The following is a 26,239-nucleotide window of genomic DNA, read 5'->3' on the forward strand; positions in this document are numbered from 1 at the left end:
AAGGACATGAATTTAAACAAAGAAAAAAGATTAGAACAAAGAAAAGATGCAAATAAGAAACAGGGATCTGCTACAGGGAACATGATGACGACTGAATGAAAGCAACATTATGTTCCACATAACTGAGCAGTCCCGCTCCCGATGAGGTGAACAACATGTGCTAATGTAGACGCCTGTGCATGAGTGACTGCTGCTAAGTATTCCCAGTCTTACAGAGTACAGACGAGTGGGGGTGTGGGAAAGGGGGTGCTTAGAACCTGAACAAGTCGAGGGAGCTGAGCCAACACAGGGTTAGCAGAACAGCAGAACTCGGTGGATGGGTTGGGGTGAAAATACAGGAAACAATGAGGAAAAGGCATAATCACTCCCAGATGGCGGCAACCCGTTCACCTCTGGCTACGGATTTGTACATAACACTGACCGAGCAGGCCTGAGACGCCTGATTAGGACTGTGGATGTGGGAGAACAAATTGGGATGACCTCCTAATTGAAGGTATTTTGGCCCCCGCGTCTCTTTGAGCTCCACTCGGCCGCTCTGCCCTTCTGATCCTCTGAGCGGGGTTACAACTGGCTGACTGCAGTTGACTGAGTGCTGATGGGAAACAGCTGTCTGACAACCCCCCTCCCCGCCACCGTCAACACCATCATGTCACATGATAAAGGGCATTCCTCGTGGGACACTATAACATGGCTGAGGTTTCTTTAGACAGGAAGAAAGTGAGACCGTCACAATTGCCTGTACAGTGTCTGCTTGTGTGCATGTTGACTGACTGACTGATACTGTCATGAAATCCCAATAGAAATCACATTACACATCTGTTTTTGCTATGTTTTGAGGTCCGAACGTCCCCATTGATATCGATACTTGGAACTATTTTTGCAAACCCCACTGTTAAGGATTTATTTTTGATGATAGCATCCTAGTAGTGTATGAAATAAAGCAAGAAGAGACGAGGCTTAAAGCAGAAGAAGCTTCTGAAGATAAGTGAAGATTTTCCATACAGTGTGTTTTGTGTGAAGGTAAACAGGGAAAAGCTGGCCGCGTTTTGCATGTTATAATATAGTACCGGGTGAACACACAAATAATCTGGAACATGTGTTTGTAAAACTGACTATTTATATTCCTCAGAAGGGAAAATGCATCTGCTTATTAAGTTATAATAGCAAATTATGCATGCCCATGTAGAAACCATACAAGCAAACACAAACGTAAGGACTCCGAGTCTCAAAACCTAAACTGTGCCAAGGCTGCACTCTCTCCAGCTCCTCGAACAGTCTTCAGTACCTCCTGCTCTGTTGCCTTAGTGTCTTCTCATCATCTATTTTACAATCTTCTTGCAGAGTTATGTTGCTGACACTGCTGTCTAGCTGTTACGCTTAGAGAAGTCTGGGGTATTTGCAAAACCAGGCTCAAAAACAATAGAGAAAAAACATTTACTAGATAGATTTTTTTTTTTTTTTTTTATAAAATGTTGGAGTCTGATGAATAACATGCAGACATCCTGACGCAATTCTCTTGATTTTAAGGACGTTTGAAGATTTATGCAATCATCACAAATTAAACCCACTTTCTTACCTGTGCTGTAAAAACACAGACATAATTACTTCTCAGCACGCCTTGATTGCACAATCATTTCTCCTGTATCCCTGCTAACTCCAAAAAACTTCAACTAAATAACTGACTTTATCTTCATCTTGTGTCTTTTCTTTCATTGCTGCATCCGTGTCTTACATGTTATGTCTCCCTTGTTATTCTCAGATTGCACATGTTGATTTCACAACTTGCACATGTGAATTTCACTGGGTTTCCCTAAGTAACAGTCATTTGTAGTATGCACACTACCGTCAGCAGACTCCTACTCCTCTCCTCCTCCTCCTCCTCCTCTTGAAGCCCAACCAGTTTGCCTGTTTAGCTGGAGCTTTGCACCTCTCGCTGTCTTCTTTTCTCCCTCCGTCTGATCCTTACAGATGAGAATCTCGTAGCCCACTTCAAAGCATCAGCCCTTGGCTTCACTGCCCTGGATCTGACAGTATCTGACTCGTTGTTAGTCCTCTGGAGCCTGAGGCGGAGCTTGAAAGGCCTACTGCAGCCGAGCTCCAGTAATCCCCTCTGCAGAGTCCAACTTGACCATAAAGGAACGCAACCAAACCCTATAGACAGGGATGGGATGAGGCACACAGGAAGCCTATCGCACTATCGCTGCATGAGATAGCCAAGGTACCTTTTTAGTGCCACCATGAAAACTAACTTTACCTGATCACTGCAGTTTGAATCTGCTTTTACATACCGCAGATCCAGCTGCACTGTTCTTTTAGTGCAGCAATCACTTTCATGTCTCAAAGCCAACGTCAACATTATTGAAAGGCACTGATGGTTTAATATCAGTTATAGCTGAGATTAGCCAAAAATGCAGCAACAGCTGTGCAACACATATTGTAGTGGAGGAAAACAATTAGCAATCAGCTTATCCAAATGCATGTTTAGAGACCCCAGAGAGGAGAACACATTGGCATTTTCACATCATTAGTTTGGTTTGATTTAAGGTTTCTTGCATTTTTTAATTTATCTGAACCAAAAGGAGGAGACAAATGAAGGCAGGGAAACATGCCATGACATTCACATCACTGCTGGCTAGAGGAGCTAAATATTAGCAATGGAGACACATCTTTATAATTATTGAGCAGCATGTTAAACTGAATAACTGCAGCAACACAGCTAAAAAAACTGAAAGTCACTGATTGAATGTCATTCAATTTGAACAATATTCAAAAGTATTGACATAATAGTCTTAATCCACTGGAACGCCATACATTTTTAATAAATACATGCATAATGCATAACATTTATTCAAATATCTCCCACACGCTTGCCTGGTGGTTTAGTGATGAATAACTGAAATGTTCAATGAAATGCTCTTTAGAAAACCTGGATTGAGTACAAAAAACAAACAAAAAAAAAACAACCAAAGGCAAAGGATCAATCAGAGGCAGAAGCTGGACTTTGCAGTTTGCTCTCTGTTCTGTGGAGCTCTGTACTAAAACACAATATTTCAAGGGTAAGTGGTAATAAGTAAAACTACGTCCTGGCATCCCCTACCCTGTCTGAAGTCTTAATGTTTCCCAGCGCATAAAAACATTCATTTTGGTTCAAATACAAACCAGCTTTCTCTGCCTAAAATAACCCAGAGTGCTGACTTGAAAATATATGCATATAAGAAACACCCAAAGCCAACCTGAAAAATACAGCTATAATCCAACCCCAGCCCCAGCAGATATGAAATCCTTGACTTTACTCACAATCTATCTCCTGACCTCTTCCTACCCCCGTCTTCTCTGCTTCAATCCATCTCCCCCATTCCCCTTCACTGCCTCCCCCTCCTCTTCTGCCCCTTGCTCTCACAGAGCTGTAGTCTGGAGAGACAGAAAGCTGCAGGAGAAACAGCCGCTCCACAGAAAAACCAATATGTGTAGCTCAAGTATAGTAGTTGGTCAGATAGATAAAAAAAAAAGAGATACACATAGACTCCTGCAGGAGGTCCAGTGGGTCTTGTACCCCTTTGCATCTACCAAAGCCAATAACATAATATGAACTGCATCCAAGCAAATCCAATAAAAACCGAAGGTCATGCACATACAAATTAGGATACATGCATTAGCTAAGTCTCATAACTATGCCTCACGATGCCACGCACTGCTTGTAAACGAAGCAAAAAAATAAAACATAATAAATCCCTGTCTGTCCTCCCTGAGCTACCCCATTTGAATTTCATTTTCTGCAAAGAAATCATTACTCAGAAAAGTCCCAGGGCAAACACTTTTTTTTTTTTTCCATGCATGCAAGGCCATAAATCTATAGTATGTTTAGCGAGGCAATTAACTCAACACTGGGGCTCATGTACCAGGGTAAAGTTCCCAGTTGCGTTACTTGTTGAGCATTTTTACTCTTTAACTTTTTCTTTTCTCTTGCCCTCTTTCTCTATTAGACTTAAACAACCACTGCCTGTGTATTTCTCTGTCAGTCCATAGCTGCACTATCACGCACATCTTTACACAGGACATATTAGGAATGTTAACTCCAAGTTGACCTATGCTAACTGGATATGTACCAAGCATGTTCCAAATTTAGATTTATATGATTTTCCATGTCTCAAGTCCAACCTGTAGTCATCTTTTCTTACTATTAGAAGCTAAATGTGTTATATGTTATACAGTTACAGGTACACTTGCCCTAGACATACAACATACTTAAAGGCGCTGTATTCTGGCAGGGCGCTTACATGCATCATGATGATGTGTGAGGGTGTGTAACCATAGATGAACTGGTTCATCAGTTCTTGGATGTTCCGACAGTCTAATCCTGTTGATGTATGTGCAGAACATATCACCAGTGAGGGGCACACATTAAAACCAGCTAAAAGGATTTTGTAACCTCAATTTTAATCTCCTCCACTCATCCTATCCCTCTGTAAGAAAGACAGAAGAAGAAAAAAAAAAGGCATCGGTGAGAAGGAGGAGCGAGCAGATACAGAGAGACAGTGGACATGAAGCAGATTAGGAGAGTTAGTGAAGTGGCAAAAGAGCTGGGTGAAACAAAGGTTGAACAGCTCTGACAGGGTTGGAAGAATTGTCAATCACCACTGAGCAAAAAGTTTCTGTCGCTGTTTAAAAGTGTTGATTTCGCTCCATTTCCCAAATGGCAACGTATCCAAACAGCACCGCGCCACAGCGTGAGCAGCAACCACATGTAGACGAACGACTCTGGCACGGCGTCAGCTCTCAGGATGATGATAACAGGACTAAATAACTAGATTTAACATGGGTGGTGCAGGTCCAGAGAACGAGGAATGAGAAAGAAAAAAGAAAAAGAGAGATCACAGAGGAGAAAAACCCCATTTTCATCTCCGATATGTTCTTCGTGATTCCTTACTTTCCGTAGTACGATTTCATAAAAAAAGAAAACTGTGTAAAAGAAAACTACTGGCAAATATTGAATTTCATTTAAGAGTCAAAATATTTAACGACAGTGCATAGAGTGAACATGTGCTGTAGACATATGTATGATCTCTAGACAATTCTATCAACTTAAGGCTTGGTGAGGGGCTGACAAAATGTTTATGGGGTTTGTATATTTATGGGATACGTTGAGTTTTTTTTATTGAAAACAGTCCTGCACATAACTTATGCTTATTTACACTAGGATATAGCAATGTGAAGCAATGCAGCTCTGTGCTTGGATCTCTGTCATTCAGATGACATAATGCAATTACATTGTGCACAACTGTTACCAAACTATAAAGTTTGGTTCATAAAGCCCTGGGGGTCATCTATGAATTCCAGGGTTGGTGGTTCAACTCCCAGTTGGCTGGTTACTGGCCACAGTTTAATGTCGACCTCCCAGTCAAACTTATGCATACATGACCCCCACAAAGTTCACAAATCAGGTCCTAATCTCTCTAGATCATATACATTTGCCTGTTGACTGCAGCCTTGAAGCACACTACTGTATTTGGATAATAGTTAGTATAGAGTGGACTACAGGACTAACTGTATATTAATTCCAGGACACATGATAATTACAATCTCTAGTTTTAGCTATTTGTGGGAGTAAAGTCCTTTAAATCATTTTTTAAATATCTTTAAATGGAAAAATTCATTGCAAATGACCGCTCTAATCATTATGTTGGTTGCTTCCATTCTGCTGCTATTTGCGGCTCCTCAGGCATCAACTGAGTACACAACATTCTTATTAACTACACTGTCTAATTAATTTTGCTAGGCCTTCACTATTTCTACTTATCAAGTTTTTATTATGCCAAATAAGTGAACAGAAAGCGAATCAGACTCCGTATGAAAAGCTTGGTCCATTAAATCAGAGCAAACGCTTTCAAAGAAGGTGTCTCCTTCCTCGGGGCACACTGAGCATATGGAAAAAACGCAGTTCTCTGAAATGTGTTCGCAAAATAAAGTATACTGAAGGTAGCACATTGCTTTGATTTGCGCTGTTCCATGCAGTGAGCTTTATTTACAAGGACTGGGTGCTGCCTCTGTGCTCTGGTGATGCAAGCCTCGTATGACTGACTCGTTTGAAGTCTAAATAAAATGTTTATATGTGGGGGTGGTGTCTGCTCTTGCAACGACTGACAGTATTTTGTAGGTAGCCTAAATTATAGATAAATATAAACTCCTTAAAAATATTTGATTTTAAGCTGCTTTTGAAATGATCACGCTCCACAGACACACACGCAGACTCTCCTTTCATTCACCCCTAACAAACCTGAAACACTTGTGGTGTGAGTGATAATTGGAGACTGAACTGCAAACAACTGACGATGCAGGGTGAATGGCAGCATGCAAAGGGACACAGAGAGGTGTATATCAGGGTGTTGACAGAAGCAGGTTGAAAATAGTGATTGAGCGCAGGCAATACCTGGGAATTAGTGCACAATCCCCCTGCATTCTGAGATTTCGCCTAACAACACCTTCCCTTTGGGACCTGACCTCCTGCAAGGAGAATCCCACAATCTGGTCCTCTAGCACACAAGCACTGCTTTATTACATTTGAGGCCAATTTGAGGTGTGAAGCAATTCATTGATTCGTTTGAGACAATTAGAATAATTAAATGATTTAAATAAGATAAACCCTCACAAAAAAAAAAAAAAAAAAAAAAACTGGCTCCTTGCACTGCACAGCAGACACCTGAGTCCTTTAGAAAGCAGGAAGTGTTTGCCAGTGACAAAACCAAATCAAGTCCCCTTGTTTGGAATAATAGAGAGAGCTGAAGCTGGTTGAAATGTGGCCCTTTATCTACAGGGCAAGAGTCCCTCAAATGAAAGCAGAGTAAAGCCACAGACGCGCGCACACACACACACACACCACCCTTTAACCCTCTCATTAGTGTAATCCTGCATGAGAAGAGTAAATTGTCATGAATAAATCCACTTAGAAGCCAGTAAATGAAAGACTTTCACTTTGAGATGGTCGTATTACCATTTCAATAAGCGTGCCACGCTGCAAAGCGTTGGCAGTGTTTTTCACAGTAATTGGGAACATTAACGAGTAGATAAAATATGGTTAGCGGAGGGACGCACGTGTCTGAGTGTGTCAATTAATTTTTTTTTTTTTTTGCACAGACACACACACACAAAAAAAAGAAAACTAGATTTTTCCACTAATAAGGCCAATATACCCCTGAAGGAGAGAGATTTGGTGCGAACGACTTTGTTTGACAAAACAAGTGGAAAGCAGACAGCAGTCAGACCTTGAGAAATATATTTCAGTATACTAGAAACCTTTGTCTGAGCAGTATGACCTTAGCAATGGTTTTTAGAAAATCTCCTTGGGCTAAGTTGAGTTCTAAATAAGCACCTTCTATGAACTGTAGACAAAAAGCAAAGGGGGGCAAACTTCGGGGTATGTGCAATTACACACTGCAGACAGGGCATAAATCTGATGCTTAGTGGGCCACTCTTTGTTTAAATGAGTATCTACCTTAATTCCTACCTGGCCTTTGTTTGTGAAAGAAGACAAAGTGGGTAGAGGCAGAAATAATAAAGAGCAAAACCCAGGAGAGATGCTCCGAGGGAGGAGTGCACCCAGGTCAGAAAGAGAGGCGATGGAGTGGAGGAGAATGAGAAAGAGTCGCTGTTGGGGAGGGCAATGTATTCTAACAAAGAGAAAAGTGAGCAAGACAAAGGCGCACAGGCAAAAGATACAGACACAAAGAAACAAAGAGCTACGGTGAAAGCGACGCCGAGCGAGACGAGTCAGCCGCCGCAGTATAGTGTTTCTGTTTTCTGGCGAAACGGGTGCCAAAATAGGCGAAGTTACATCCCAACAAACGCGCGCACACAAATCAGACGGAGCGCTCACACTCACAGCTACTGTATGTTCCACATCCTAATGCACTCTGAGGTGCCCTAGTGCTTTCCATGTCATCAATCTGAGAGACAACTCAGGGCCCAGGAGAGAAAGAGGCTGTGGGCAGGTATGTTAACACTCTCAGACAAAAAAAAAAAAGGGATAATATAAATACCAGACAGATTCATGGGCTATTTTCACACAGATATTTCAGACTATTGCATTACTGTATGTTCTAAGGCACATTATACGGATTGACGGGGTTTACATTCTGCAGTGAGATACACACTGTAACACAACAATGCTTTTATTCAAGCAGGGAAAATTACATTTTGGTGATAGGGAAAGTTGCTGACAGTGCAGGTACAGACAGCAGAATCACATGACTCCAAGGCATGTATAGAGGCTGCATTTGACTCGGTACAATACATTATGTCATGATAGCCAAAGGGCATTTGAACAGATGCAGCCTAAAGGTAAACAATACTGAATGACTGGCTCATTTAAAACCATTTACTGCATCGTGTCAGCTGTTTGATACTGATAATGATGTGTGCAGGCGGGGTGATGCACCACATTGTGGCTAGTCAGTGCACATAGAAGCTGTATTTGTCTTTCTTTTCCAATTAGAAAAAAAAAATCTCAGTCATTTCTTATTCCTCATAGTGGCATTGACAAAAGGCTTAGCCTCATGCAAACCTCTTATCACCCTCAACATCAGAGGGGTTTAATCCACAAGTGGAGTGCATCCGCTGTCTTATGTTACAAAAAAGGCTAGAAACAGTAGTCTGCAGCACTTATAAGCCCTTCAAGTTATGGAGAGGCTAAAACCAGAAGGAGCAGGAAGAGAAATCAAGTATAGCGACACACTTGTTTGGTTTGGACTGAGCTGCACCAGGGAGGAATGAATGGGGAGAGAAATGAATTAGGGGTGAAAGATGAAACTTTAATGATCCCTCTGGGGAAATTGGGTCATTGCAGCAGCAGAGGGATGGGTACAGATAGGAAGAAAATGCATGCTGGTTTAGGTAATACAATCAATTAACACTAGATAAACATATTTAGGAGACAGTCATAGTGTCTAACAAATATTAACTATATATGGAGTGTATAGTTCAAATAAAAGAATACGTCAAATGGGGTAACAGCACATGCAAATGTCCATTAGAGATTTTTAAGAGTAAAACAAATGCACATGAAGCAGCCATTGCAGAAAAAGGAAAGAACAGTGTGAAGGCAGATTCAGCAGAGCAGTCCCCAACCCGTTGAATTGGTAAGAAACAAGAGGTCTCTGAATAAACACCCGCCACGAGAGAGAGAGAGCCCGGCCCTTCTTTTTTTTTTTCTCTCTCTCTCTCCATGCTCTACCCTTTTTCTTTTCTCCTGAGTAGTTTAACTGAAGCTAACTCGGAGTCATGCTCCCCTCAAAGCTCGTCCTCCTCCTTCCTCGCCCGTGCACTTCCCCTTCACTCGTCACCAGCCCCAGCTGTCTATCCTCTCTCCTCTCCTGTGTATCTGTCTGTTGCTGGGACGACAAACCAAACACCACCTCAAGGTTTCTAAATTTAACAACAAACTCCTCTAAGAGCGGCAATGATCCCCTAACTCTGCACCTACCGCTCTCTATCTCTGTCACTTTATTTCGCCTCTCACCACTGGCCAGGAGTCTTCCCCGTATTTCTGTTTTTTGGTCTTCTTAATTATCTCATGGAGGACGAGGTAGCCCCCACCATCCCCCACACCTCTACAGCGCCGCTACTGAGAGACCCTGATGAATAATTTCACGTTTCTCCAGCCTTCTCTTTCTCTAGTCCTCAAATTGATTATTGTACAGAAAGCACAGCTAAAAGAGCAGCCCACTGGGTAATTTGTCTTTCTGACGAGTGGAGTCTGTGGATAGGTGTGGGGGAGGGAAAAGCACAGGGCTAAAAAAAATTATATGCACAGGGAAAGAGAAAATTTTGATATTGGATGCTTCGCCCGTCTTGACTCTGATAGCTCATTCCGTTTGATGCTGTGCTCAGGAGCGCAACCGGGGCCAGTGGACATTTGCATGTGAACATGTTCCTTGAAAAGTGTTCAAAGTACAAAGAGAAGTACATCCCTCATGTGCATCTGTAATTACATAAAGCACATTGGAAAGTTCATTTCTTTCTTTCCCCAACCCCTCTGTGTTTTCCTGTAAATCCCTATCTCCAAATCCGCTGCAGCCCTGTGGCTACAAACGTTTATCTGTCAGGGTTTGAGTCCATGCAAATATGACTGACTGACTGTGTTGTGGGATGATGCCAGCCTCCAGGTGTTTTCAATCTCCTTGACAATGGCTCCCGTGATGACAGGGATGGAGGGTATCATTTGGGCACCGCAGAAGAGATCACTAAGTGTGTGTGCAGACACCCTGCCTTATCATTAGTATGAGGCATTCCATGAGTAAACTCTGTAGAAATACAAGCACCTATCCCGACTCAGTCCTCTACAACATTAGATGACTCACCTCACTCGATGGGAGCAAATTAACAGGGCAAGATGAGGTCAACGGTGTTGATTAAGGCAAGTGCACGCATGAAGATGTTTCAGTCACGCCAGACACAGTTTTAAGTTTACTGTTTTTATACAGCTTCCATCATGCGGCTTTGATTCTCCACAAGTGCTAACTAAGCTGAATCAGCCCCGAACCAACTCTCCTCTCATCTTCCCCTGCACGTAGTCTACTGTACACCCTCATCACTTCTCATCCTCTCTTGTGTTTTCCTGTTTCCCCAACTTCAGTCCCCACTTACTCTCATCTCCTTTGTTTCCTCTAAGCTATCTTCGCCATCTCTCACAGCTTTGCTCCTCCCCTTCTCCTTTTCTTCTCTCCTGCTTCAAACCTGTCGTAAAGTCTTTCAGCAATGCTGGATTTCCCTCACCGATTTTTAGGCCCACGCTTCCCTCTTTTTTTTTTTTTTTTTTTTCGCTCTCAGTCCTGTTGTGCATTCTCCAACCCTTATCCCTTCCCCCAGCCCCTCAAACCCTACTAATGGATCCCATGTCAGCAGAATACCAGAGTAAACCACACAACTGCACTGTGGCTTCTTGTCTGTATCTGCCTCAATGTCTCTCGTCTCTGTATGAAAAAAAAACTGAGAGAGAAAAATGAATAGAAAACTGCTGACTGAACATTACAGTGAAATGAGTTTGTACTTCCTTCATAAAGCCGTGTCTACGAATAATTAAAACTACAGGTGCACATTCCTTTGTATAGTGCTAAAATTATCACTTAAGTGATTCTATTTTTCTTTCTTATTTCATTTGATCAAGATTATATTTCATGCTTTTACATTATTTTAGATTTTATATTGCTGAACTTTGAGTTTTCTTTGTTTGTGTAGCCATGGAAGCTATCGCTAAACATGATAATTACCCACTTTCTCTATGTTCCAAAGAAACTGCTGTTGCTTCTGGTAAAGTCAGCACTTACTGTGCATGAGCAGATTTTTCCTCATTTTGTGCCACAACTTGCATCCCTGAGGAAATTATAGGGGGGAAAGTGCTTAATAAACAATCCTGTCTCCTAGAAATTATATTTATATACTCCTAATTTGGAGCAATAATAATGTTTTGTTAGAAACGTAATGTTGCCTGTATCATAGCTATTAACAGCAGAATGATAAAACACAGTTAATTAATGTAATCCATCAGTTTGTTTGTACTATAATTGCAGAATGTTCGTTAGCGTCTTTCATTTGTCTTTCAAATCTTGTCTTGCAATCCAATATCTGCCTGTGGTGACTAAAGCATGATTCAACTATGGTTTAACTGCATTTAGACAACTTAAAGCAAGCAACTCAAGTTTGAATATAGAAAAGTTGTAAGTCGCTTTGGATAAAAGCGTCTGCTAAATGACTAAATGTAAAAAGTCTGCAATGACTTTGAGAAATGTGACAGGCATATGAGTTTCTTCATTTATCTTTTTCCAAGTTTATGTGATTTTGTTGTCTAAACCTAACCACACACAGGACTCTGGTATCAAACTCACATCCTCTGTTTTGCAGGGTTTGTTTTTCACTTCCTGGATATTCATGCACGTAATGGACACCAGTGCTTGACATGGAAACAAAAATGCCTGCACTCTACTTATTCACATGATGGCAACAGGTAGATTTGCATCCATCATTACCATACACAGGAATACATTTTCACTTTTTAGCCAAGACAGGCCAAAATACAGTAAGTGCTGGTAATAACTTTGATCCTTAAATATCTGAAAATAACTTTAATAGGGTGATGCATTTTTTGGCAGAGTGGATCTCTGAGCTGCACAGATTTGTATCCCCTATAATTTTCACCATTAAGACTGGTGCCTCTGTAAAATTGTCATCGTTAAGCTACAATAACCCAAATTATGTGCTGGCAATATATTGTGTCTTATTTGAGTCTTGCAATGAGAATTTCACATATGTATAGGTTTTAATGAATATAATAACATGGAATGCAAATCTTAGTATCTATACAAAATCAATGCTAGTTAAATAATGCTTCATGTGTTAGTCAAAGTATATATTTTTTTGTATTTTTTGCTTTAAAGTGCAAATTCACATCTAACACACAACTTGGTAAGTACAACTTGGAGAAAAATGCACACCTACTGTAACTCTATCTTTGCACAGTAATGGATCAAAGGGTTTTCACTTTAAGACATTTTGCCATGACATCCACTGTCTGTGTAGTTTGGTGTGAGCACAAACAGCAGGAATCAGAGGTATAACTATTTGCTTTGTTCTCTCGTTTGGCCAGCAGTAGTGTGTGCAAGAGTCTGGGACGCGCTCAAAGGCACAAGTGTGATGGATGACCCGATAAGAGACTGACAGGGACAAACTGTCACATCTCTGCTGGGCTCTGTACTCCACAGGTACACAGCATCTCAAACAAGCCTGGGCAGTGACAAATTAACCCAATTTCCGTTTATTTATCTATGTGTTGTGTGGACCACAGAACACATGCTGGTCTGCCCCCCACCCATAAATCTTTATACTGTTAACACAAGACTAATAAACCAACACATTAGCCCTCCCAAGCAGCACAGACTAATCAAGCGTACGGTCACACAATGCAGAAAGAACAAAAACCCGTGCTGCGAAACACACATCAAGGGGACAATTATAAAATCTCTCTAGACTTGTGACTTCACTCATGCACACATGCACATGCAAATCATTTAAAACAATGTTTGCTATCAAACGCTTCTGAAAAACCTAATTTAAAGAAATGATTCATGGTTCTGCTGTGGAGATGGAAGGATCAGGGATGAGAGAAGACACACATTTGTACTATTTAGACAGTAAATAAAAAAAAAATTATTTCTAGCACATCCTCTCACTCACATATGCACATAACTAAACTGATGTTGCAGCCCAAATCACCCCCTCCTCCGTCACTGACATTAGCACACGCCCAGATAACTATTCCTGCTGGTTTTGTCATATTACCTGACAGAACACCAACAGATTTTTGCTCACTGCCAAACAGTCAGTGGTGTGAATGGTTGAGCCGCTGGATTTAATTAGTGCTGCGCCCATATGGATTAGCAAACAGACAGGCACACGCGCGTGCAGAAAGTATGTCACATTCCCACCTGATCAGCTCTTAACGTTGCCCTTGGTGGCACGCATGCACAGCTGCACACATGAATACACACACTAGAGGGAAAGGAGGGGCGGGAAGACTGAGCAGCTTTGTAATCAGATGATTCCTTTGCTGTAAATTTAATTGGTTTTAGCAGCAGTGCAAAGAAAATGTTAAGGTTGGCTTGCTGCACCATGTGCACAGCGTCAGCTGCTCTGATAGGCAGGAGGTAGAAGGGAACACAGTGAATATATTGTGAAATAAATTATGAAAAAAAAACTGTGAGGTTGCCTCTCTTTCACTCCCACTGAATCCTTTACTTTTGATTTTCATAAAATATGAAGTGATAAAACTTAGTTCTCCAAGCATAGCAGCTTTTTTTTTTTTGGTGGTGGTGGCACATGATGTGATTCTGTTTCATCATCTCATCTTATATTATCGCATAATAGAAAAGAATATAGCATATATAAAAACAAAAAAAAGCTTTCCTGGTTATGAGACTGGAACAGCCAGTACATGAATTCTCAAATGGCAGATGCTTAATGTCTCACAGCCATGGTAGAAATACAGCTTGGATAATTATTCAATATAGGTCTACAGTAGTTTAACTATTCTCAGTCTGCAGCTCTAAGGTCATGGATCAAATACACAAGATCAGATCTGGTTTCAGGGCAAAGTGAATTCAAATGTGACTGCAGCCCTTTCCAACCCTTTTGGTGAAACATCTATCATTTTCCCACGTTTTAGTTTGTGGCATTTAAAAATTAATGATCTTATAGTCATCTCCCCACTAATAATGTGATAATGTTATCATTATATTACACATATAAAGATGATGAGTAGGGAGAGGAGAAGACGGGGCTCCTTGAAGCTCTGGTATTTGCTCAAAAGATTTTATCCACTAAGGTGTCTGTCACCCGAAGGCTAGCTAAGAAGTAAAATCAGCCTTTCCTCCTAGAATTAATTCCACTGATCGACTTGACATATGAATGCACCTCGCCATTTCCTCATTTCTACCTAACAATACCCTCAATACACAAACCTAATGGAGCCATCAATGATGCGTTACAGACTGAGAAAAGAGCTGTAATAGGGTAATATTTTTTACCCTTACCAAGGCTACTGAAATGTAAATGTGTTATTTAGCTTCAGATGTAAAAAAGAAATGTAGTGAATAATACATAATGATATATGCTACGTAATGTGATGGCTGTTAGGGGGATTTTGGGCAGTTCTGTATGAATAATAGCACAACTGCTGCAATTTCGGATAGATAGCTTATAATTAGCTCACTGTAAACCCTCCAGATGTCTCCCTCTGAGTAGACTGGATACAAATAGGACAACACAAAGAAAGAGGGCGGTTAGGGATAGGGGAAACCTTTTGGGTTGGGGGCATGTAGGAGGTGGGAATTATAATTTCCTCTTGGACTGTGGTGTTACCATCTTCACCTCCCACAGAGAAAACTGCAGAACTCCACATTACACCCTGGTTTTTGGTGTAGCCATGGTTCACGTCCATTTTTATAATTTCAATTTACTGTCTCTTATGGCAGCATGTGTCCACATTAATTGGTTTGGTGCTGGATGCAGAGTTTGTTCCGCACTGCTTGATATAAGTATGCAACTGCTTGGGGGCTTGAATGAGAAGTGGGAGGTCAACATACCTTTTTGGTAGTCTTACAGTGACGTGGAAGGCAGCGAACAGAGAGATTTACTGGGACTGAAGCATTTGATTAGACCCAGTAGGTGTCCCTGCTGAAGGTAACCCATGTTTAATAGAAGCATGCAGAACATGGGATGTTTAAGTCCTGGTGTTTGTGAGCTTGTTGTTCTGTTCAGAAACCAAATGGGAATGACAGGGTGGGCTATTAAACATGGCAGAGTGTGTACACTGTAAACAATGTACAGCATGTTCCCCGCTGTGTGTTCACTGGAGTGTGAAGCTTCTGGCACTTCTCGCTCCCAGAAGCTATTCGGTACCCTACTCATCTAGCTGTGCTGCTCCTTGCTACACGCTACAGCTCATGGAGGAAGCATTGTATCTATTACGGGTGTAAGTCTGTTCCCATGACAGAAGGATTAAAATGTCTTCCCTGAACTAGAGGTATTTAATGATGCATGTAGTTTTGGTTTTATTCATATAATATCTGACGCTTGTACTAGCACAATACAATAAAGGGTCATCTGTGGTGGTCCTTCGAGAACAAGTGCTTTTCATTACTCTGAGTAATCCATCTACTTTTTAATAAAATAAAAGTCACCGCAGGGAAACCAATGAGAACATTATCCAGAGTAAGAGACCTTGGATATACACTTGACGTTAGTATAAAACCTGACTTTGTGCTTTTACCTTTTAAAACTGTATTAAAAGGTAGATTCATCACAATTTACACAATTCTAGAAATGCTTCTCAAAAAAATATCAAAAGCATTTACTAGATTTCAGTGTATGTGTAAGTGTAAAGTCAAAGGGCTAATCAAACATATAGGATTTCATTCGTATCTGCGAGTAAGCAGAGGATTTTCTCATCATTTGCCCCCCTGCCCTATTTCTTCTTCTTTATCTCTCCCCACTTACACAAGACTCCCTCCATCCCTATGGCAATGTGAGGTGGGCAACAGTATCAGCTCTATTACAGAACCTCTAGAGATGTCTACCTTCTCAGCATGCAGCTAGAGATGGTAAAACAAATACACACACACACACACACACACACACACACACAGTTGATACCCGAGGTTTGAGATAATCAATTCCAATAGAGGAGCAGCAGCGAGAGAGGGTGAAGAGAGGCAGACCCAAGGCCAGGGTTTACTCAAACAAGCAAAATCCAGAAAGAAAATACACTAAGGAGGGAGGAGGTAATATGAGTGTATTGAACCGAACTATTTACAATTCTTTTGTCTGCATGGAGTATAGTCCATATCAATTTTTCAGACTTTATAGTTTACTTACTGTACACCAGCTTATTAAAGCAGTAACGCATGCCGCGAAAGGCACACTGTGTCCTTAAACACAAGGAAAACAATATGACGGCAAAACACCAGAATAAATATGTGAGAAGAATCAATAGAAACCTCTAATTAAATCAGATGTGATGTCTCATTCTTTTCTCAATGTGTTTCTCTGCTCTTTCTTTAACAGGTACACACGCTCAAAGAACTGCAAGGCAACAAAAAAAAAAACACACACCGCATGGCTTCGGCAGAGCCTATTTATAAATGGCACTCATTGTGGGTGCGAGACAATAGGTGAGCAAGAATCTAAGGCATCAGACTGACAGTGCTCCTGCATCACGCTCGCTGTCTCCACACACAAGTCTCAGGAAAAACTTCACAGATGACAAGACGCATAGGTGTCCGATGGCTATTAGTGTAAAAACATCCTCATCTGTCAGTGAAGGGAACTAGTTAGTGGACCAGCTGTCAATTAAATAACCTCTCATCTTGAGAACTGTCAGGCACTAAAAGAACTGAGTGGACAAAAAAGATATGTGTGTGCGCGTCTCAGGTGTGTGGGTGGTTATGCTTTATTGCCTGTTGACATTTTTTGCGCGAGGCCTTTAGCAAGACATTCTTCAAGGCAGATATGACATCCACATTTTTGGCTTGTACCACACAGACAACATGTGAATGTTGGAGGAAGGAATGCTTTTCATGAGTGTGTCAGTGGGGGGTCGGAGCTTTCAAAGCACTGTGATTTCGCCAGCAGTAGGTGTTTATTTGCAGTTACGGGGAGAAATAACATTAACACGCAGAGATGGCTCCAAAGACATCTGAAAAGAATTCGAATGATTAAACTTGTCGAATGTCCACAGAACTGTATAAGATAAGAAATACCAGATCAATCTAATTATTAAGCCCAAAGTTACCCAGCTCTTCTTGGAGGTCACTGGATTAACATGTAGGAGAGGCACTTTTAATTCAGCAGATCCTCCTTCACAGTGTGTGAATCTTTCATGAGAAGATACAAAACCTGCAAGGAGAAGAGTCCAGGCTGCTTATAGCCTATAAACCCGTCAGATGAGAATCACACAAGCTGCGTCATGAGCAATGTATTGTCACACCGGAATATCTAAATATACTGGTGTGCTTATGCTTAAAAGCAAACCACATTAGCACCCTGCAGCTGAGGCAATTTGTGCATTCGAGTAGGAAAGCACACCTGTCATTCATCTGGTACTATACATAATGAGGCTCAGGAAAATGGAGGCACCATCAAGTGCAGAGCTGCTTTTACTCGTGTCAATTTTTGCACAGATACTGTCATTATTTCATGCTCAAAAACACAACTTGTATTGTACAGCAGGCTAGCTGCATTTATTTTATTTTCGCCTCATGCATTTACGACTAAACACAAAAACGATTTGATTGCTACTTTTGACAGCCACTTGTTTTTACCATAGTTAAGATGCCTACACATTCAATTCCAAAAAGAAATCAATCGCACAGGATCTATGGTTTGATAACAAACCTCTTAATATCATGTATCGATTTTATTCCGGCAGCAGAGCAGTCACTTACATTTCAGACTGGCAGTGCTAAAAGCTATGCACAACATGCATTCATTGTTGTAACAGGTAAATTAGGCCACTAGAAAGAATGTGATCAATTATTTTCCACAGTATAGATGGTGTCAGCAAGTCTCCTGCCATTTTTTAACTATTAATATCTATTATAAGCTAAGCTCAGTACGGGAGAGGTTAGCTGGGAACTTTTATTGGCCGTGTGTGATTTAGATGGTGAAAGTGAAACAATTCCAAGAGTAAACTACTTCATTAGTATCATGGACATATTTCAATGTGACATAAACCCTAACAAAATGTGTTATTGCTATACTCTCCTAGAAAAACACCAGACAATTAATTCCAGTGCCATAATAGCATATTTTTCACGCTTGATTGTGATAAATTGCCAGTCGATTGCTGTTATGAAAATGAGTTGAGTCCTGACGTGTTTTGCATAACTCATGTTTAAGACAGGGGTGAGGTGGGCGGGGGGGGTGGGGGGGGCACAGATTTACATTCTGAAGCATGAAAAATATTAAAGAAAACACATCTTTGGTATAGGCGCATTGTGTGCTTATAGCGCACGTGTGTGGGGTATTCATATGTGTGTAAATGAATAAGAAGTCCAAGTGCTGAGGGCTATATCACTCTGAAGATCATTTTAATTACCTCCACTCCCTCCTTGGTATCTCTAGGTTTTCCTTTACCTCTCCGCTTTATCTTTTCCTTCAGTTCCCACTGCCTCATCTCATGCTGTCTGTATGTGTGCTCCTTTTGTTATATCTCCGCTACAGCTCTGGGAAGTCTGGGAGTAACAGCAAAGGGAGTTTTCCACAGAGAAAAACAAAGAGCAAACAGAGAGGAGGGTCTTATTGGCAGAGATGAAATATTTCTCTTTTTTTATATTATATGGCATTTTAACATTTGCGAGAATGGATGGAAAGGAATGCCTACCCATAAGCAGCAACACTTATTGTAACTTGTGGTTACCTCTACTAGACTGCTAGGTAATAGTTCAGTAGGCTGAAGAAGGCTAACATTCATCTTATTGTCTCTGTCTCACATGAAAAACTGAGACCTTGAAAATTGGCCTTGATGAGTGCGAAAAGAGGAATTTAGTTTGTGGGTGTGAAAGGAAGCTGCCAGCTAAACAAATACAGACATTGTGAATATGAATCATTACTACGTCCACGCATGGAAACATAATTAATTGGAAAAATATTGAAACTGCCTATTTGAATTCGTCAATGTCAACATCACAAAAGGCTGTTGATGCTTAAAAGATAAAAGGTAGAAAGGAAAAAAAAAGCCCATCCTTAAAGTGGCAGTGGTGCTACAAGACACATTTGTGTTTGGTACTATGTGTGTATTTTCCAGGTACTAAAAAATGTATCTAATTTAAATAATTTTAACTTTTTGTGGTAGAATAAAAAATCCAAAAACACACAGACACACCCTTGTTTTGTCTGCGCCTTGCACCTTAGGCAGTTTTTATATATCATGTGTATGAACGGGGAACATATCACTGGTCATCAAAGCTTTCAGTTAGCAGCTTCAACAACAGCAGCTCCATCACAAACCTGGCTGCTCATTCCAAAGTATTCCCACAGGAGAGAGATGAAGCGATGCTCCAGAAGGAGGAGAAGGAGCAGAAGGAGGAGGAGGAGGAGGAGGAGGAGGACGACGACGACGAAAAATGGCTGAAAATAGGGGATGCAGAACTGACAGCCAGGCAGGCACAGAAATGGTTGTAGCGCCTTGGAACTGCTCGGCTCATTATTCTGCTTTCCGCTGAGGAACTACCTCTTTCCCTCGCACTTTGCTCCCCATTTTATAAATCATCACATCTGTAGCCAATGCCAGAATCCCTGGTTGTCATGGGTAAACAGTAGGAACACTCCTGCATTACCAACCTCTCTGCCGCTGCGTTCAGCAACTGATCACATCTCAGTGTCTGCGACTGCATTGCTGTAGTGAGGTTTCTGTAAAGTACTATGTGTCACACAGTATACAGCGAGGTGCTGCAACATCAATATTTACATATGGATGCTTCAGTGTTCAATTTAATAGCTTCTGGGTTCATTACTATGCAGATCTATCAGCTAGACTGTTGGATGGATTCATGTTTAGCAAATATTGTCTTTAAACATATAAGAGGCATTAATTGAAGAGTGCTGCATGCTACAGTACATACTTCCAAATGATGGAAGTTTGCACCAGCAACCACAAATAATGAACCATAATAAATAAATAAATAATAAATAACGATTTATTTTTATTACTAAAATTAAACATGAATTTCCACTATATATATATGTATAAGAAATGCTGGCATAGTTTCCTTGGTCTCCTTTCAGCTGCTGTTGTGGCACCTCCATGTTCGATTGACAGCTGCTGAGCCCCGGCAGGGGAACAAGAGACAAAGTAAACAAACCGGCGCTGTAGTCTACATGTCACGGACATGTGTTGTTAGCAGTTAGCATTGAAGAGTGAGTACCACACCAGCATCTAAATGGAGTGGAGTGACATTTACAAGTACAGTTACATGGTGTTTAATGTGCTGCAGCTGAGCAGGTAATTAGGGATCTTGCCTGATGTTGGCAGTGCACTCTTCCCTGGTCAATATTTGTTGGGTTGCTGATCCAACATGGAAGTTTCAGGACATGATCTGTGTCCTTGTTGTGTGGAAGTTAGACAATGACACTCGTCTAGTAAAGATAATATGGGATGTTGTGCAAAGTCTGTAGCTCTTGTGCCGTGTGGCACCCTGCTGTCTGGCTCAGCGTGATTGTCTTGTTCCAGGTAAGTACCACATACGCGTCTGATCTTTTTTTTTTTTTTTTTGGAAAGGAGAGCACAGCAAGAGATTGACAGATCAGAAATGTGTGCAATGGCAAAAGCTGGTTATTTGGTCCTCTAGGAGGTTTAAATTGCAACATGACAAGGCCTCTGTATCTAGCAGGCATTTAAGTCTAACAGCATTCATTTATTATGTTATATGTATAGGTTATCTGCATATGTTACATATATTTATATGTAATACTATATACTACATTTGTAATTCATTCAGAATGGCCAATGACAGTGTTCTTCAGTCACGCAAGAATTTTGATTAGCTTAATGATAGTCCAAAAAGTTGGCATTCTAATTATAAACATCAACAACCACAATTACACAGTACATATCTGGCTGAACGCTCATTTCTCATTTTTATACCCTGAAGCGGCTGTCAGTGTTTGGCTTATTTTCTTGTTTTTTTTTTTTTTTTTAAACAGAATTACACTTAACTCCTACCACACAGAGCAAATAGTCAAAGAAAGCAGGCAGAAACATTTGGCCAATTAAAACTGACACAGGTCTGAAATGAAGGAGCATAGCAACCTTTGACCCCCGAGGATGATGGCATTAGCCCCGGCACAGACAAAGCTGGTCGACTGTGGCGTTATGGAGTGACAGACAGAGGATGGATAAGGCTAATATCTCAGCGAATGCGCATGCATCGCTCTTCTCGCTCTGACGGCAGGATTATTCAACCGTGCTGCAAGCCCCTAATACTTCCACACTGACAAATTCACAAGTAAAGTATAGGGCGCACTAGACATATCATCGTTTATGTCAGGACAGGTTTCTTGCAAGTTGTGACTTAATGATATATTTTCAGTGTTAATTAATTTTAGTTGTTAGAAACACTTCTGCAGCTAAGCAGACAAGGGATGGTTATTTGGCCCTGTGGGAAGTGTGTCTGGATGTATTACAAATCAGCAAATGAGTAAATGAAGTGCAACCTGACACAGCAAGCACGGAGCTTTAAATGGATAAAGTCAACACAATTTTTTTTTTATTTTTATATATATATATTCTGAGGCTGCAGGGAAAAGCAACCAGCACAGAGGTTCAGTGTTGAGCAGGGGGAAAAAGGTGTGTGTGTGTGTGTGTGGGTGGGGAGGGGGGTGTTGGTGCGATGAGGGGGGATTTAATATCAGGGGAAATGGGTTGAGCCAAACAGTGTCTCCTTGGCAACAATCAAGAGCTGAATATATTAACTACCACCAAATGATACCCAACAACAGGTTTTTTTTTTTTTTTTGAGCAAGGCAGAAGAAATGGAGAGATACCTAAAGCACTCGCTTAACGTCACCCACAGGAGGACAGTGCACACAAAAGTCTATCTTTAACAGGCAGATTAGTTTAGATTTGAGTCTCAGAGGTCTGTCTCCCATTGTCAGCAACTTATTAACCAAAGATAAGCACAAACAGAAAAGTTTGGAGAAAAAAAGGAGGGCTTCATATATCTACTGTATAACGTAGAGGAATGAAAAACAGCGCTGAGAATATTGTCACATATAAAGCTCGATTCAGCTCATCATTATTAGATTTTCTCCTGACAAGATTATAACACAAATGCCAACTCCCTCTGTCACAGAAAGTTTACATCAGCGTTGTTATGACTGATTATAGAATTCAATAATCTGACAAAGAATGAGCCAGTCCTCTGCTTCTTATGAAAGTAGTACAGTTAACACACAGTAAGTGTGTATACAGCACGATCCAGACACAAAGTACACTCAACATTACATTCTGACAGTATTGCCACACACCCAGCAGCCATATGGTCTTCGTCACTAACTCTTGAGTACTTCCCTTCTTTTCTTCCTTTACTGTGCCGCTGCAGGCCGGACAAACTCTTTCCCCCACGTCCTGACACTCTGGCACAAATCTGGGTCTTGGAAACGCTGAGCCTAGGGGAATACAGCGACTAAAATTGTTTAGATAATACTTGAAGTGCACTCGTCCCAGTCTCCAGACTGTAAACACAAACCAGCTGTCCCAGGAGAGTGATACTTACTCACTGACTGACCTAACCGTAGGCCAACTGGGAGAGAACGAGGGCGCGCAAGACAGGATGAGGAGCATAAGCTAGCACAGCGTTCACAGACTGTCACGGGCAATTGGAAATAAACACTGATATCTGACGCTGTGGTCGTGCATGGAGAATTTTTACAATGTGTCAGTGTTTGTCTATCAAGCAATATCACTCCACGTCCTCATGGAGAGAAAATGACATATTTCCTGAGATATACCACTCTACTGCCACTTAGGATTTTTTATTGTGTTTATCCAGAGTGACTACAGAGGGGGATGTTGTCAGCGACGGTGACAGCCATTTGAAGTGAGGAGCCATTAGTTAATGGACAGGGGCAGGCAGAGGGGGAACCTGACCTCAGAGAATCCGCCTCTCTCGTAACTGCCTCGCACGTCTCCTGCACAAGCTCGTTTCCAGCCTGAGATTACAATCGAAGACAGACCAGGGTTCCACCTCTAGCTGTCAATCTCACAGTCCGGCCCAGCTGGAGCCGCGCATATCCCATGATCCACTTGAGAGAGCGTGGCGTTAGTGGGAACATGCCTGTCATGTTAATGTATTCCTGTAATTAAGCTGCAAGTAATCACGCCGGCTTGTCTGAATGTAATGTGGAAAGACAACAAAAGTCAATACATTGAGGGTGGCAAAATAGAAAATCCTTTAAAAATGTATTATTTCTAAATATTTCTAAATTTTTTAAAAATAATTTCAAATCATGATGAATATGGTCAACAGCTAATGCACCCTCAGCTCCAGAGGTCTGATAAGATCCCATCTTTCTAGCTTCACATTCCCACATTTATTTTTCCCAACTGTGTCTCCTGAAAATTACGTGTCTATGCAACTCAGATATTTTTAGTCCATAGTTTGAGTACATTTAATTCATATGTTAAATGTCAACATATATGCCACTTGTCATTTACATGAATCGTGTACTCATGGTACTTAAATTCATGGCCAATGACATTGGTTTGCTATGACGTCCCCCACAACAACGTATTTGCGATTGCAGTTTAGGTGCACATAAGTAATTTTAGGAGACCCGGTTTCTGTGGCTCTACCTATGTATTTCTGGAATATATATTATATTGGAGTGGGATGAAACCGATTCAATATGCACACAGTTAAATCAAAAGGGGGGTGTCTGCTTTTCTCTTGACATTTTCACATACGGTACATGAGGAGTGGTGTGGCTGACAGGTGTTTTTCCCCGTGGCTCCTCTCTTCATCACTCGAGTGTTGTGTCTCAACCTTCAGCCCCGCCACGAGCCCCACTTTCCTCGAAGCAAATGGCAGTGTCCAATTAGTTTAAGAATAACATTTATTCCTCTCCTTTACCGAACTTAGAGTGGGTCTGCTATCCAATAACCTTTAGAGTACACAGGCTATGACATTGCTTTCACCTCAATAAAGCGCGCCATGATTGAATCAAGTGGCTGAGGTCAATAGGACACGTGTTCATTTCCCATGGTCCTTTAGGGTCTCTGTGGGGCAGAAATATGCGGAGTGGCTTCAGTGTCATTTATTGGACGGGAACTTAGTTATATGTCTTTTTTTCTTTTTCTCATTTCATCCCTTTCACTTTTAGAAAGGCTTTCACTCGTCTGTGTGTGTGTGTGTGTGTGTGTGTGTTATAGCATTTCAACCCTGTGGTCACGCTTCAGGCACCAGTACATACTACATCTGTCACTGTCTCTACGACGTCACCTCAATTTTCTGCAAACAAGTTTCACTTCTGTGCCCTGAAGGACAGACACTTCTTCCTCTCTCTTCTTCCATTCCCATCTGCCTCTGTCACTCCATCCCTGCTCTCATCACTTTACATCTGTCAGCCTCAAACACTGTCTTTTGTCTGCTGTCCCCCCATTTTTCATCATCTATCCCTTACTTCACTTAAACATATTGGCAAAAGAAAAACAAATGTACAGTATAGTGTACTAATCATATTCAATGAAGTGAATAGATAGGTATGACAACCAATCATGTAAATAAAAGGTCTCTAAAACTATGACTATGTTGACTATGTTGTTGACTGGTGTAAAATATATAAGAATATAGTTTTGCAAAGTCAATCCAGTGAGTATGTGTAGATCCTAATACTAAAACTGGACATTATGACTGGACGATCTAAACTGTGGCAGCAGCGCTTCAGTGCTTTGAACTAAATGCTAACATCAGCATGACAACACAAATGTTTGCGCTCAATGTCCAGCCGACTGACTGCTGACTGACACTGACGCTGCCATCCCCAGAGCCATGCAGCTGCTATGACTAAAAACAAACAAATGCATGTCCAACAGAACACTAATGACTTCAGTTGTGCTGCAGCTGTGTCACTGATATTTATACAGAAAGAGGTATAATTTAAAATATTTCATGGTAGTGCAAATTTATTTCAGTGTAATAAATCACAATATACTCTATATCAAACAAAGGTTTCATAATTTATGAGGCATATACTGTATGATAGCTCTTGGTAGTGTTACCATAATTTAGTATCATATTCACTTCAAACTCTTTATGCTGGAAAATCTTTCCAGTAAAATGTTGTTCTATTATTACTCTTTACTATTATACGATAGGTTCAATATATTGGTAACTCAATGAGTGTGAATTGGCTGTGTGTCAAAGCAACACCAGCAGCACATGTTTCTTTTATGTGTGTATCACATTAAAGAGTGATAACATGTCATCTTGAAATGCAGTCACCCTTTTAAACCTTTACACAATTAAAAATCTACACAAAATTAACAACCAATACGTTAACAAGACCGGACAACTCATTAGACAAGTCCACTGACAGGGTGCGGCCGATCTTCATTTCAGCTCTCCCCAGCCTCTCAGTCCAAACTCCCTAACTCAGCAGCATTTGCCAAAGGGGAATCTGTTTTACCTTCCAGCCCCAGGGTGACCCATGAATCTGTGTGACCTCTGAAGAGTGAAGCAGGGAGACATAACTCATCCAGGCAGCTTCAACAAGTCCTCCCTGTGTTCCCTTCGACCTTAAAAGCTGGCAGTAAATTTAGTGAACTCCGAGTAATAAACTCTTCCCCTAGAGGGCTTAGCTTCTTAAGAGTGCTGATCTAGCATTACCATCACACCGTTTGACCATCTCTTTCATTATAATTCAAAAGGTGAAACACATACTGGAGGGATATTATTATTCTAAAACCTTTGCGAAATATCTGCCCAGGAGACCAAGTGTGGGTAGAGCTCTGCAAGCTGACACAGCTGAGCAAAGCAGGGGATTGACAGTAAAGGATGGGAAGCTCTGCAGTGCGAGGGCATGGCTGCAGTTGTTAACCTTTGTCACCAACACTTCCTCTTCTCAGTGTTTGTTGTTTTCCACTCATTCCAGTGTTTTTGGACTTACAAAAGCCGTGTTCCACAGGGATTCAAAGACC

At 41.1% G+C, this 26,239-nt stretch overlaps 1 protein-coding gene across 2 annotated transcripts in view; it reads right to left on the reverse strand.

Moving 5' to 3' along the window:
• The window catches only part of LOC113170402 (roundabout homolog 1-like), a 72,776-nt gene that overhangs the window by 17,186 nt on the left and 29,351 nt on the right, over window positions 1-26,239 (reverse strand). The gene's annotated exons all lie outside the window — the stretch shown is intronic.

This window comes from Anabas testudineus, chromosome 14, assembly GCF_900324465.2.
Source record: "Anabas testudineus chromosome 14, fAnaTes1.2, whole genome shotgun sequence".
Classification (NCBI taxonomy): Eukaryota; Metazoa; Chordata; class Actinopteri; order Anabantiformes; family Anabantidae; genus Anabas; species Anabas testudineus.